The following is a 13,429-nucleotide window of genomic DNA, read 5'->3' as shown; positions in this document are numbered from 1 at the left end:
AAAAATCGCTAATTTTTTTTAATTATATCAAACATATAGCATCTTTTTTTGCTCTTTACCTTTTGTTTAATAAATAAGCTTTACAAATAAGTCAAATTTGTTTTGCTTCTAACTCTTCCTTTGCCTGATTTTGCATTATCCTTAATTTATGGACATGAGTGTAATTTTGACAAGATCAACCCCAATTTGTATATATAGTAATATCTGCAGTTTTGCATTGTAACTTTTAATGTTATATTTCGCAGAAGGAGTTCGTTCTATGTTATATGCACGGATGAGAATGAATGTTTTGTCAATTCTTGTCCCCATGTGCTTTAGCATGTCTTAGTATGCATTTAGTCACATAAGGAAAATTGAGAATTTGAAAATGTGTTCAATAATTTTTGTTTCGAAAGAAGCGAAGAGTTCAAAGAATGTCTATCAAATAATAATTGTCGTATGCAACAAATACAAAGCTCAACGGACCTTCTTATTACCCAGGAAATATCTAAGCAAAGCAATATGGGGCAGGAAGCACACTAAAGATCATCCTCACTAAGGAGGTCCAGTAGAAGCTTCTTTAACGGAAACGTACAAAATCATGGAAGCCTTTACGGAAGATCGTCGTATGAATCAGCATGTTAATGCACACGAACTAGGAATTTTAGATGGCACAATCTCTTCAATTATGCACATGGGTTTTGCTGCTGTCAAATATGAGTTCTCAACTGATACGCGAAATATTGATAGAAAATCGGGTGCTGTTTGGCTTTAATGTCAGAAAAGTGCATTTTGAGTCCCTTGTGGAAATATAGCTCCTTTTACACAAAAATTGTGACTAGCGAAGAGATAAGGATCTTTTGCTCTGACGCAGATACCAAACCAGTTTTAACATGAAATGTATAAAGGGTTCTCATGTCCCAAGAAATTTCATGAGCAACGATTGACATAAATGCTCGTGGCGACAATTTCTCAGGGCATGAATGAACTTTTGCTTGCGAAATTCATGTAAGGTAAATCTACCATTATTTGAGGAATCTATGTTAACTGCATTACGAGATCCCATCAGGAAGAAACTTAGTGACAAATTTTCGGACGAGGTGTTGCTTCTTCATGATAAAGCGCCTGAGCACAAACCTCGTCTGGTACAGGCTGCTCTCACATAATGGGGTTTAATCATCCTTCTCTACAATCCAGTCCTAATCCCTAATAACCAATTTCTATTTCGAAACATGAAAACGCTCCCGCGAGGCCAAAGATTCCCTGCTGATGATTATCTCAAGGCAGCTGTGATCGACTTGTTATCAAATCAAAATGGCACCAGGCAATCCACTCACTCGCATCAAGATGGAAGAAATGCTTTAAGAACATAGGGCATTATAGTGAAAAATTATAAAGTGATTTTCTCTCTAGGTAGTTATTTTCATGTTCAGATAGATAACTTATTGAACCCCAGACTTATCACTGGCCAAATGTATAACTCGTGCTACACAGGCACAAACTACACTGAGGTGCAATGCACAGTCTTGTATTTTTTTCTGTGTTGTAATATCGCATATAGGTTTGTTATTTCAGTTTTAATTTTTGAAGTGTTACCTATTGATTTTCATGGATTACTTATTCTAATTGCCGGGAATTCCTATAATTTACCTGAAATTTACTGTTCTAAATGTGTAATATTCTACAGTAAATTCTGTCCCAATATAACTGTACTATTAAAAATTGCAAATATTGTGTCTTTCTAATTCAATCTATAGCTGTAAGCACTACAGAGTGTTCTCTGTAGTAGTTACGAGAGTAATCAAAACTAGTGTAACAGATAATTATGTCTATAAAAGTAAGCTAATCAAAAAATGAGTAGTTGCTGTAAATTGTAATGGGCTTCAGTGTAGAAACCTTAATATTAATATTCTGTTCTGATAAATTCCATGCACCGACATATCTATAGGATCAAAAACCTTTTTGTCGACCCAATGGAATGATTTGCTGCATTTCATCTAAATTGAAATTTCTGAGTATAGGGAATTTTTTCAGATCATGTCAAAGATTCGAAAAAACATAGTGGATAAATGAAAGGATATTCGAGTATTCCATTTCTGCAAAGACATCACGGAGCTCTTAACAACATAATGAAGTGTATTTGGAGCATTAGAAGAAATTTAGGTAGAAGATAAAACAACGGCGAAATTTCTTACTACGTAGTTCTGTCTTGGTATTCTGCATCAGAATTTCAGTACATTCAAGGTGTGGTGTGGTGTATTTAATTATGGCAAAGCACACTACGGCTATCTGCCTAAGGGAAGGGATGCCTTCGTGGAGGACTTTCTAAGGGAAACTGGCTCGTATACACGTTACACATGGGGAAAACCACGAAAACGCCCATGCAGCCAGCCCGTTCGCGGGATTCGAACCTCGGACCGAACTACCAGTGTTCAGCGACTTTACCGCTTGGCCGCTGGTGGGCCTCAGTACATTCAAGAAATCTAATGAGAGTAGTTATAAAATAAAACATTCAATATAATATTAAGGGTGTTTTGAAAAAATTGTAATAAAACATTAGGAAATGGAAATTTTTCATCGTGGAACAAGTACAAAATAATTTTCTGTAGAATGATATGTGCGCCAACTAGATATTTCCAGCAAGAAAACATATTTTCGTTATTAGTTCATTTAAAGCGTATTTAGATTTTTGGAAATATCAGACACATATTTCACTCATAGCTTAGTTATTTTCATAAATAAAGTATGACACACCTTAAAATCACAATAAAAATTACGCTTTAAAAACATTTTATTAACAATATTTTCTCTGGGGTGGGGAGAAATTATAAGAACAACCAATTTAATTTAATGATGGCCAAAAAGCAGAATTAAAGCATAAAACTGTCTGCCAAGTGTTGTTCTGTAACTGACACAACCTTAGAAATTTTCAAGTAATGAGTAATTTGCATATTCTGCGTGAAAGGACACTGATTACAGTTTAAGCATTTACAAAGCATAGAAAATATCACTCAATTAACCTTTTGAACTCGGGCATTCACATTTCAAAAATTCTGAAGTGCACTAACACTTAAACAAGCATGATTCAAAGACGACTTCCAGAATTAACAAGCTTACACTTTTTATATGCAAATAGATAATTCATAAAAGTTGCATTCAAAGAAAGTTAATCCCTTTCTAAAAGGCACCTCAAACGACGCAGTAGAATATATTTTGTTCTGCAAAAAAAGAGATCTATATCAGTTTCTCTCGAAATACATTCAAGTTTTCCGCGAAAGTAAAGTGAAGCCAGAACTTTTTGAAATTTTATATCATATACAGAAAGTTAAATATTGCAGCTAAATAAATATAGCAACACAAACTTGATTCCACTAAACCTTCTTAAATTCCCAACGCAGGAATTTCATTTTTGGAATTCATCGCAAACGTCCACTTCAAAAATAAAAATAGAAGTGAGGAAGAGGGAAAAAAATCAAACAAATCAAACAACGATCGTTCGTGAAATCAAGAGGTCGACAGTGTTCCTTAAGACTTTATATATATATCTGAAGCCATTTTCAAAGGGCCTCAGAAACCATTTTTGCTAAGGGAAAAAAAAAAAGTTCTTTGATTGGAGTAAGATTTGTTTGCTTGTTTCGTTTATACCAATATATTATACCTGGGTGTAATCCAGTAACTGTTAACTGAAACTGAAAAAGGAGAAACACTTATTTTTATAGTTTACATTCTTTCCCAAATATCTTGAGCCAGAGTAGAAATGAGATACCCTGCATCCAAATTAAATGGAATTCAACCATTTCGGATAACAACGTTTCTCCCTTTTTTTCAACTATGGTCAAACTAATTTTTTTTAATATAGAAATTATTCTTTTCTAGCAGCATTTTCAGAAATAATGTTACTTTGAACACAATTTTGATAAATTAAACATTAAAAATTTTCTTTTAAGCTTTCTATTTCCGTTTTGGCTAAATAAAGGAAATAATATATATTTGTGAATATAAAAGATTGTTCCACTTTTATTTTTATTACCATTATGCGCATATTGGATAAATGAAACAGGAAAATTACATAGCGAAAAATTACAGCACTATAATTTAAAGGCATGACTGTTTACGAAATAAAAGAGCAAGTTATAAAAATCATAACTTTAAAAAATTATAATAAACCAGAAACACCCACAGTTTTCCACTAGCAAGAATCCTGATCGGTCGAGCGGTAAAGTCGCTGAACGCTGGTAGTTCTGTTCGTTTTTCGAATCCCGCGAACGGGATGGCTACATGAGCGCTTTCGGGGTTTTTCCCATGTGTAAATGTGTATATGAGCCTGTTTCTCTTAGGAAATCCTCCACGAAAGCATCCCTCCTCTTAGGCATAAAACCCTGGAGTGCTTTGCCATAATCAATAAACCAAACCAAACCTGATTTGAATATTGTCACAATGATAGTTTCCTAAAATTTCTCCGTAGACTGGCAAAAACTGACTAGCGGTACATTAAACAACACTTCTATAATTTATTAGAATCTGTAATATGTTTAGTACTAGATGCTATTAGTCTTGAAACTCACCTTTTGTCTGTCCAAATTATTTTGTTTATCCTGACTTTTGTACCCAAATGATTCTTCATATTTTTGCCACCGAATGCTACAGCAATGTATTAATTGAAAAAAATTAAATAATGAAGAATTTGTATACATGTATTTATGTATGTTCCTAGCATTGTGGAAAGATGTCAGTACCTACAGCCACCGAATTTTTAATACATGTAGTCTTCTATTCAAACAAGGCACCTCGAAGCTCGAATTTTGAATTTCGAATTCGTTTTAGATTCATTTCATATTTTGTACAAATTTAACAAATTTTTTGGTTAAAAAAAAATCAGTGGTTTGAAAGCAAGAAGTATCAAAATTGTCCGAAAAAAACTTTTTACCTCCAGCGCGCCAAACTGTTGCCATTCAATAAAATGTAAGACATTCATTATTCAGTTTTAATCCACAAATTCGATTTGTATAATAATATCCCATGTGAAATATGATAGTTGCAATTAGTTGCAACTTAAGTTTAATTTAAAACATTTCAGTTGAGCTCTTGAAATGAATAAATTAGGCTTAATGCGGATCACAAAGCTGTATCACCTGAAGATTGACTAGAGCGGGGTGCGTCCCTGTTGATCTTGATAATCCGACTGCTAACGAAATGGATTGTGAATCAAAACATGGATAATCCCACAAATAATGACTTTAAGGAGTGCAAAGCGTTATACTGATAGAATATGACCTATAACTGAGCTTGATTACGACTTCAAGGCGATTGCATAAATGATTAATTCAAACAAAAGAACAATTCAAACACTGTGGGGTAAGTTACTTTTTACTGATTCACATGCAAACAGCTCCCTTCCAGCCGCTGATCGACCAAAGACAAATCCTGATTCCAAAACGAAAAATATAAAACGCACAAGAAACATCAGAAGATAGCGAAACGAATATCGACGATTTAAAGAAACGCATTAAGCCAGCTAAAAAAGTCCTAATTGACAAAAACATGCAAAACTATAGCTTTACTGAAAACAAGTGTAATCCTCTGGACTCAAGTGTTAGCTCCTGGCCTGAGAACGATAATGCTAATAATAATAATAGTTCAAGGGCTTCCTAACAACAACAGATACACAACTCTCAGCAAAATATTACTTCCATCATTGTTAAATCACCTGAAAAAGTAATTTAATGCATACCTGAAGCCCATATCTAACCTCACTAAGGCTGCAAAATTTAAAAAAAAAAAAAAAAACTTTTTTTTTATTATAAAACCGCCAAATATGGCGCAAATTCTAAAATGATGCGAATCGAAATTCATTTTGGCGCATGCTTTAGAAAAGACAAAATTTCAATGTTCCTTCTTTTTAAATTGTGAATATATGATCTTCTGACAATTGCAAAATAATTCAAGTTTTCCATACATTTAACATCCACTGTTTTTCCTCCTTCTAATAAATGTGAAATTAATCTCTGAAAGGCTTAACTAACATCAGATTTTAATTCTTGGAAAATCTAACATATCTTGTCTAATATAGAAATTACAAAACCCTAACCATAAATCATAAGGTCCCTCGTTTAATATTATTTCCGTTAAAAGTATCCAAAATGTTTCTTTACTAAACTCCTTGAAATCTTCGAGACTCACATAAATCATTTTAATTCTGTCTTTATGCTTCTAAAAGTATTTGAATGTTTTCTCGTAATCATTTCCACTTTCCTTGTCTTTTTATGCTTTGCTCGAGAGATGGCGTTACTGGTATTGAACTTTTTTATCCTTTAATTATATTCTATGTCACTGAAACATTTTAGCTTACTCACAGTGAATTATTTTCTGTCTAACGGAACAGATACCTAGGACAAATCCTCTCAAAACACATTAAGTTATTTCTAAAATTAAAATCCATCTAGGTTGAATTTAACTAATTTTTAAAATCTTAGGCATACTAAAGATACTCGCAAAATGAATCTATAACATGATGCAGCATTAATACGTGCATAATTCGCGCACTTCGTAACATAATTCGTGCATGACTTACCCGAATTCCAGATTTAACTAAACAAAAAATACTCATTTCATTAACTAATCTAAACTGTATTGTAATTTCTTATACTATCCAGAAACATTTTTTTATTCGTTTATATACACTTTGTAACATTTGTTTATACGTTTACATTTACACCAAAGAAATTTTATGAAATTATTTCAGTCAGTCTTTGGCCAATAGATGGCAGCACTAAATAAAGTTTGGTTAGTTTAAATTGCTGTCTATAGATGGCAGCACTGATACTACCCAGACATTAATTAGGTTTTCAAATAGAGAGTGCAAAAAAGGGGAAGAATTTTCTGGTACAAAACTGTTTGATAGGGATTTTAATTTCAAATATATAAGAAGCTGAGTTTACAATACATTTTCCAACTTAGTAATTTTACGGATCTTCTCTGAACTTTTTTATTCCAAGTTCAGTCGGCCACTTTCATAAATGGTATCCATCGGTAACATAGCGGACAAAAACATCGCGGAAACAACAACGCAGCGCAAAACATCGTTGGAGAAAATACCGCAGTTTTAAAGCAAGTAAGTGAAGGGAAAATATCGCAGTTCTAAAACATCATATTAGAAAATATCGTGGTAAAAAATAGAGTATTTACAAGTCATTGAATTAAGGTAACATCGTAGACATATGTCTTTCAGGCTTTAAATTTGTAAATGTATATTCACATAATGGTTTGTGAGCCCAAAAAAGATTGAAGAATATTTTTACCTCTATATTTCATATTTTTAAATTAATAAATAATTTTTTGCTAAAAAGCAAAAAGGAAACATTAGCATTAAAAACTGAAAATGAGTTGATATTTAAACACGTATAGCGAGTGGTTAACAGAATTTTAAATTTATACGCTTAATTGTTGAAGATGATTATATAATCAGTCTCTTTTATAAAGCTGTATTGACAGCTTTCAATGAAAAATATAGCCTTAAATGATTAGAAAAGCGTAGATGAGTAACACCGTAAGACTGTCTATATTAAAATTCTTTAATTAATTATCAAATTGTAAAATTATTTTCATTCATAAAACTAATAAACTATAATACCTAGTTGCGCACTTCCCTTTTTTATTGCAATCGGCAGCACCAAATGTATTTAATATATCCACCCTCTTACCTGGCTTATAAATTCTTACCCTCTTTAGTTTCTCGATCTTTAGTACCCATATATTTCTAATTACAGAAGTGTTTAAGTGACTAAAATATTCATGTTTTGGCAATGTCATACTTAAAAAAAAAATAAATAAATAAATAAATAACGAAATCTAACTTTGAATGCATTTTTGAGGCTCTTATATATTTGGCAACGTCATTACGAGAAAATAAAATTATAAGCAGTTTTATTCTCGTACAACAAAAACTAACTGGGTTTTTAATTTCAAAATTTGCAACTTTTGATGTCATTTTCAACTTGCCTCGAAAGATCAGTTAATTTAGTTAGAATTATTGGAGGAAATAATTAAATGAAGTGCAGCAAAAACAAAATGTGTTTAATTTAATAAGCCGTACAAGGAATCATGTGTTACAAACATCACATTTTTTAATATTATATGTAAATAATTATCATCCCAAACTCACGACCATTCTCTTCCGAATATATGCACGAAGATACAGCCCCAGTGTCTTTTTAACTAAATCGTTACTTTTATTTAATAATCTAGAATTATAATTATATAATTTTTGCATAAGACTACTATCTTATATGATGCGAAAGTTTCTTTATCTTCAGATGATATTTTTTCCTCCCAAGTGTCGCAGAAAATTCTCCGTGAAGACATCCCTCTTCAGAAACCAGTAGCCCTAATATAGCCAACCATTTCAACGCAACTCAATACTATTTCTCGTTATCTGCTTGTATCTACTTCAGATAGTTGCGTATTAGCATAACCACCCTAACAGAAATCGCGAAATTTTCAAAACGCAGCAGACTCAGCTGCTTTTCAAACAACCAGCAGCTTAATAATTCTCCAGTTGTCATCCCCTAATTGAGTGTATGTTACTTTTGTCTTTTTCTAGTTCCAACGGTTTGAATTGACAAATCGTGATATTTTTGGTCTTTTTTTAAATTCATTTTTAAAAACTTCTTTAATTTTCCTTAATTAGCCAGGAATAAATGAAACTGTGGTAAAATTTTTGCTCAAGTACAGTATTTTGCCGCAAAATCGTTAAAGAAAACAATTCTTCTGCGTCTGGTGTTCGTAAAATGATTGCCATGAAATTTTCAGCAGAACAGAAGTTTGGTTTGTGTGAAAGCCTCAAGGGCTATCTGCCTAAGGGGAGTGATGCCTTCGTGGAGGACTTTGTACAGATGGATGGATTATTCAGTTATGGCAAAGCACACGACGGCCATCTGCCTAAAGGGAGGGATGCCTTTCGTAGAGGACTTTCTAAGGGAAACTGGGTCGTATACACTTTACACATGGGGAAAACCACGAAAACTGCCCATGCATCCAGCCCATTTACGGGATTCGAACCTCAGACCGAACTACCAGTGTTCAGCGTCTTTAGCGCTCGGCCGCTGGTGGGCGGACTTTCTAAGTAAAACTGGCTAGTATACAAGGCACACATGGGGTAAATCACGAAAACGCCCATCCTCGGACCGAACTACCACCGTTCAAAGTGATCAGAACATAAGAAATAAAAACACGTTTTTAAATAAATTTAGTTTTTGATATTTGGGATGATTATCCAAGTAAAACGTAAAATATGCGTAAAATAATTTGTATGCTTCTAATAAATATTTTTTACGATTATAAAACACCATGCTTTACCTTCAGTAAAAATTCGCTAAATTGCGCCAAGGAAGTTAAGCTGCATTATATGGATCTATATTTAATTCGATTGTATTTGCTAATGACTTTGGATTTTCTTGTTTGAATCACAGCACAGCTATCTGTTTAAGAGGAAGGATATTTTCGCAGAGTCTGTTCTATAGGAAATATACTATAACGTATATGTTTACGCAATAGAAGTCTACGAAAGCACCTATGTAACTAGATTTCTCTCTGAGATACAAACCTTAGTGAGTTTAGTATTTATCGGGATAATGGTGGTGATATGTAAGTGTGATGGATAGCATTTGAATATATTATATTAAATTATTGGGAAATGTTTCTAGTAAGCTCTGTTAAACTTTTAACCTTTAAAGTCAACAAATGCGACGTAAGTGACGTCATTGCCAAAGTCCTTTAACTTTGACACTTAGCAAAAGATAAAATCTTTCAATCACAACCATAAATACAGATGCTGAAAAGAAATTGAGATGAAACATGAATGACATTGCGAAATAACAGCGATAATCTACTGAACCTAAGAACTCGACAAGCCGTCATTTGGGAAAGTAAGATAATATCAATGCGAAAATAAATAAACTTGTATTGGTATTTTATTTAGCTTCTTTTCAAAATGCACCGTCATCAAGATAATAATAATAGCTGCTATTTGAAGCTTTAGATACCACTAGATACCCGGAAGGAGAGTTTATCATTAAATCTTTTTAAAAATAAAATAAAAACGTTACATATTTCTCCTCTTACATAAACAGTAATATCTGCTATTACCAGGTCATGGAAAATGAATCTTTATTGTCGCATACCATTAAAACTCAATTAAGAAAAGAATGTTTTATCTATGTGTTTGAATATCGCTTTTGAACGTAAAATACAGTAGTATACGATATCGAACTATTAACCATTTGACAAAATACGAAGAGCTGATGTTTACGTTTTGATCAAATATTTACACATAAAATGATCGTGCAAATGTTTTGCACCAGACCTAATTATTTGGTGTTAGAAACCTACTTTATTTGAAAATAATTCAATATTTAAGCATTAGCTTAACCTACCTTCGCGTAGTTCAGAAAGTTTTTAAAGAAAAGGAAATACGACTTACACTTGCCAAAAAAATCATTTATTATGTTTATCAGATATTTTATGTCTTTAATTAGGTAGTTATTCCGAAAAAATTAACCAATATACCTTTTTTTTCTATTAACGGGGTGCCAGTCTCAAAAACCCGCCAAAGCGCTGTTTCTATCGCCTTCTAAAGTGAATAAAAATCTAATCATTTTCCCACTTTGATTTTCAGTTGCTTTCGCGGTCATTGATCAAACTGAATGCTCAAGCACCTATGGTAACGTTGTGGCTTTGTTTGCTCATTATAATTAATTTTCTTGGGAGATAATGTTGTTTAACCACTTGCGCTAAAAAGACGTGCCACGCACGTCGAGATGCTTTTGTCTCAAACCGCGAGCGACATGAACACGTCGATGGGCATTTATCGCAAAAATGAAAATAGCGTGGTGCACACGTCGCCTAACAACGAGACTGTTTATTTCTCGAGTTGCAGCTCTGGATTGCACTCGCAGACGCGGAACAGCGTAAATGAGACACTTGACCGCTTGTTATATTGTAACGCACGACACCGCAACCATGAAGTTTAGTCGTAGCGCAAGTGGTTAACATTCATTAAAGCCCAAGACGCTGCTTTAATATCTGCCTTGTTTTGAGCCTATTAACCGGTATAGTGGTTATTGACTTTTACTGCCATAGCATAGGGCCCGGGTTTGAAACCCGAAAATCTTTTTTTAGGGGAGGGAGGGAAGTATATGATTACGGCAAAGCCTCGAACGCTATCTACCTAAGGAGACGGATGTTTTCGTGAAGGAAACTGGCTAGTAAACATCTTATACATGGGGAAAACCACGCCTACGAAGTCCGCCCGTTCGCGAGATTCGAACCTCGGACCGAACTACCAGTGTTCAGCGACTTTATTGCTCGGCCGTTGATGGGCACTCAAATCCCAAAGAAGACATGGTTGTAACCGTTCGTCCCTTCATAGGAAAGGGTCACCTTAGGTGCTTTTCTAATGAAGTGGCCACCATTTCTTGTCCTTGTAGTGGGGCAAGGCTAATGGCTCTTAAATAAAGCGCTCGCCATTTGGGGGGAAGGACCCTGTCGCCAAAACAAGAAAGTGGCTTGTTAACAATGTCTTATTGCGAAAAATTATCCTTGGTCATTTGCATTTGTAATTTTCGCCAGAATCATAATTACTTAGGTTGCTCTTATGTTCGGATTTGTCCACTGAGAAAAAAAGCTACGTGCGATCCTTAGGATGAAAACATCCTGCATTTCAAGTTTGAGGTCATCATCAATGTATCATACATCATGAGGTGTTAAAGATTATATGAAAGACCTTTGTTTGTTTTAAAAAGTCTGAAGTCTTTTCCCATGTGATTTGGATGTTATTGCCCATACACGTCAGGCAAACATAAATATGAGACTAATCTTAGCAATGAAGATTTCTTGGTTTATGCGGCAATATTAAATTTTCGCTGTTGTAATTAGTAGACAACATCACCACAATTTAAGCTAATAAATTACAAGTGCTGATATCAACCATCTGTTAAGTTAACCACAAATACAGCTTTATTGATTCCCATGTGAAATGTCACGTGCAAAATGGCGAAAAACGTCAGAAAGCCTCAACAGATTTTTTACTTCATGGACATCAATAGCATGAGAAGATGCAAATGCTTTTGACGATGTTAAACGCAACTGGCAATTTTATGCGTCCTGTGTAACCTGAAATGAATATGGTTAATTTTATTTTATGTACATTTTTTACACTTATTCTAGATTTAATAGTCTTTCGTGCATATCGAAAATATTTGTCCTCCAGTTAAATTTCAGGTTGCTTATGTTTGGCGCTGTGTGACGTTAACAGAAGAGAACCAGTAACCTTCTGGCAATCGGGTTCTTGTTTCTTCAATGGGAAATTTTTGTAGAGATCGCGTTCAGAAATTCTACCTTTTAGCAAATTTAAAGCAGTTCTAAACTTGTGATTGTGTAAAAAACGCGTTATTCATGCAGAAAATTTACCTCACTTTCTTCCATTACAAACCCTATTAGCGCATATTTTAAAATTGAATTTAAATAGAACTGCTGCTCTGTCTTAAAATTCTCATCTCGGAACACATAAAAAGAATGCAAACAAAAATTGCGAAAAATCCTTGTTAATAGTCAAGAAACTCATATGCGTTTGCTTGCCAGAGTTTAGCGTCGTTGAAAATTTGGCGTCTTCTGCTACGGTGGTTGCGCTACCAAGTACCAGATAAATCATGATAAAGCAATTGTAGCAGATAAAGTAACTTTTACAATACAAACAAATGAAAGATTATTCGTGGATTAGAAACAATATTTACTCCAGATTCGATTTTATCGATGAAAAACAATAACTTTCAAGGTGTTGAAAAACATTGAAATCTTAACTTTGCATTCCGATTTCACAACTAAACAGTGAAGACTGAATTTAAGTCTGAGAAGGAAACGGTCTTCTGCACTGATGTATATGGACCTTTGAATCAATTTAGCATTCCGTACGAAAAGTACCAACTGGAGACTTTTTATGGGGGATTAACCCAAAGTTAAGCCTTAAAGTTGTTTTTCTTTGCATCGGGCAATACCCATCGGCATTCTGTCTATTTAATTTATATTTTTAATTCATTCTGGATAAAATTAAATACGAAAATCATATGCAGAGATCTCAAAATATCAATGCTCCTAGAAAAGCAAGGATCGTACATAATTTTCTCGATTTTTGTATAAATGGGTTAACAGACAGAAAATCATTGGATAAAGAAATATTGGTCAAAAAGGGTTTTATTAATGTCTGGCACCAAAATTGCGTTCCGAATAGCTCTTCTATCCTTATAAAGAACTCCTTCCACTCTCGTATCAAGTTATTAAAGCCTTATCAAAAGAAAGCCAATGTTTTAAATACAACCGAGACAAATTTCCAGCCTTATCAACCACCAAAATAAAAGAATGTTTTTATTGGGAATATTGTAAAACTCCTCGAAAGCGG

The sequence above is a fragment of the Stegodyphus dumicola genome, chromosome 5 (genome assembly GCF_044657685.1).
Source record: "Stegodyphus dumicola isolate Sdum_Otavi_A_Nest chromosome 5, ASM4465768v1".
In the NCBI taxonomy this organism is placed as follows: domain Eukaryota; kingdom Metazoa; phylum Arthropoda; class Arachnida; order Araneae; family Eresidae; genus Stegodyphus; species Stegodyphus dumicola.
This window is presented reverse-complemented; position numbering follows the sequence as displayed.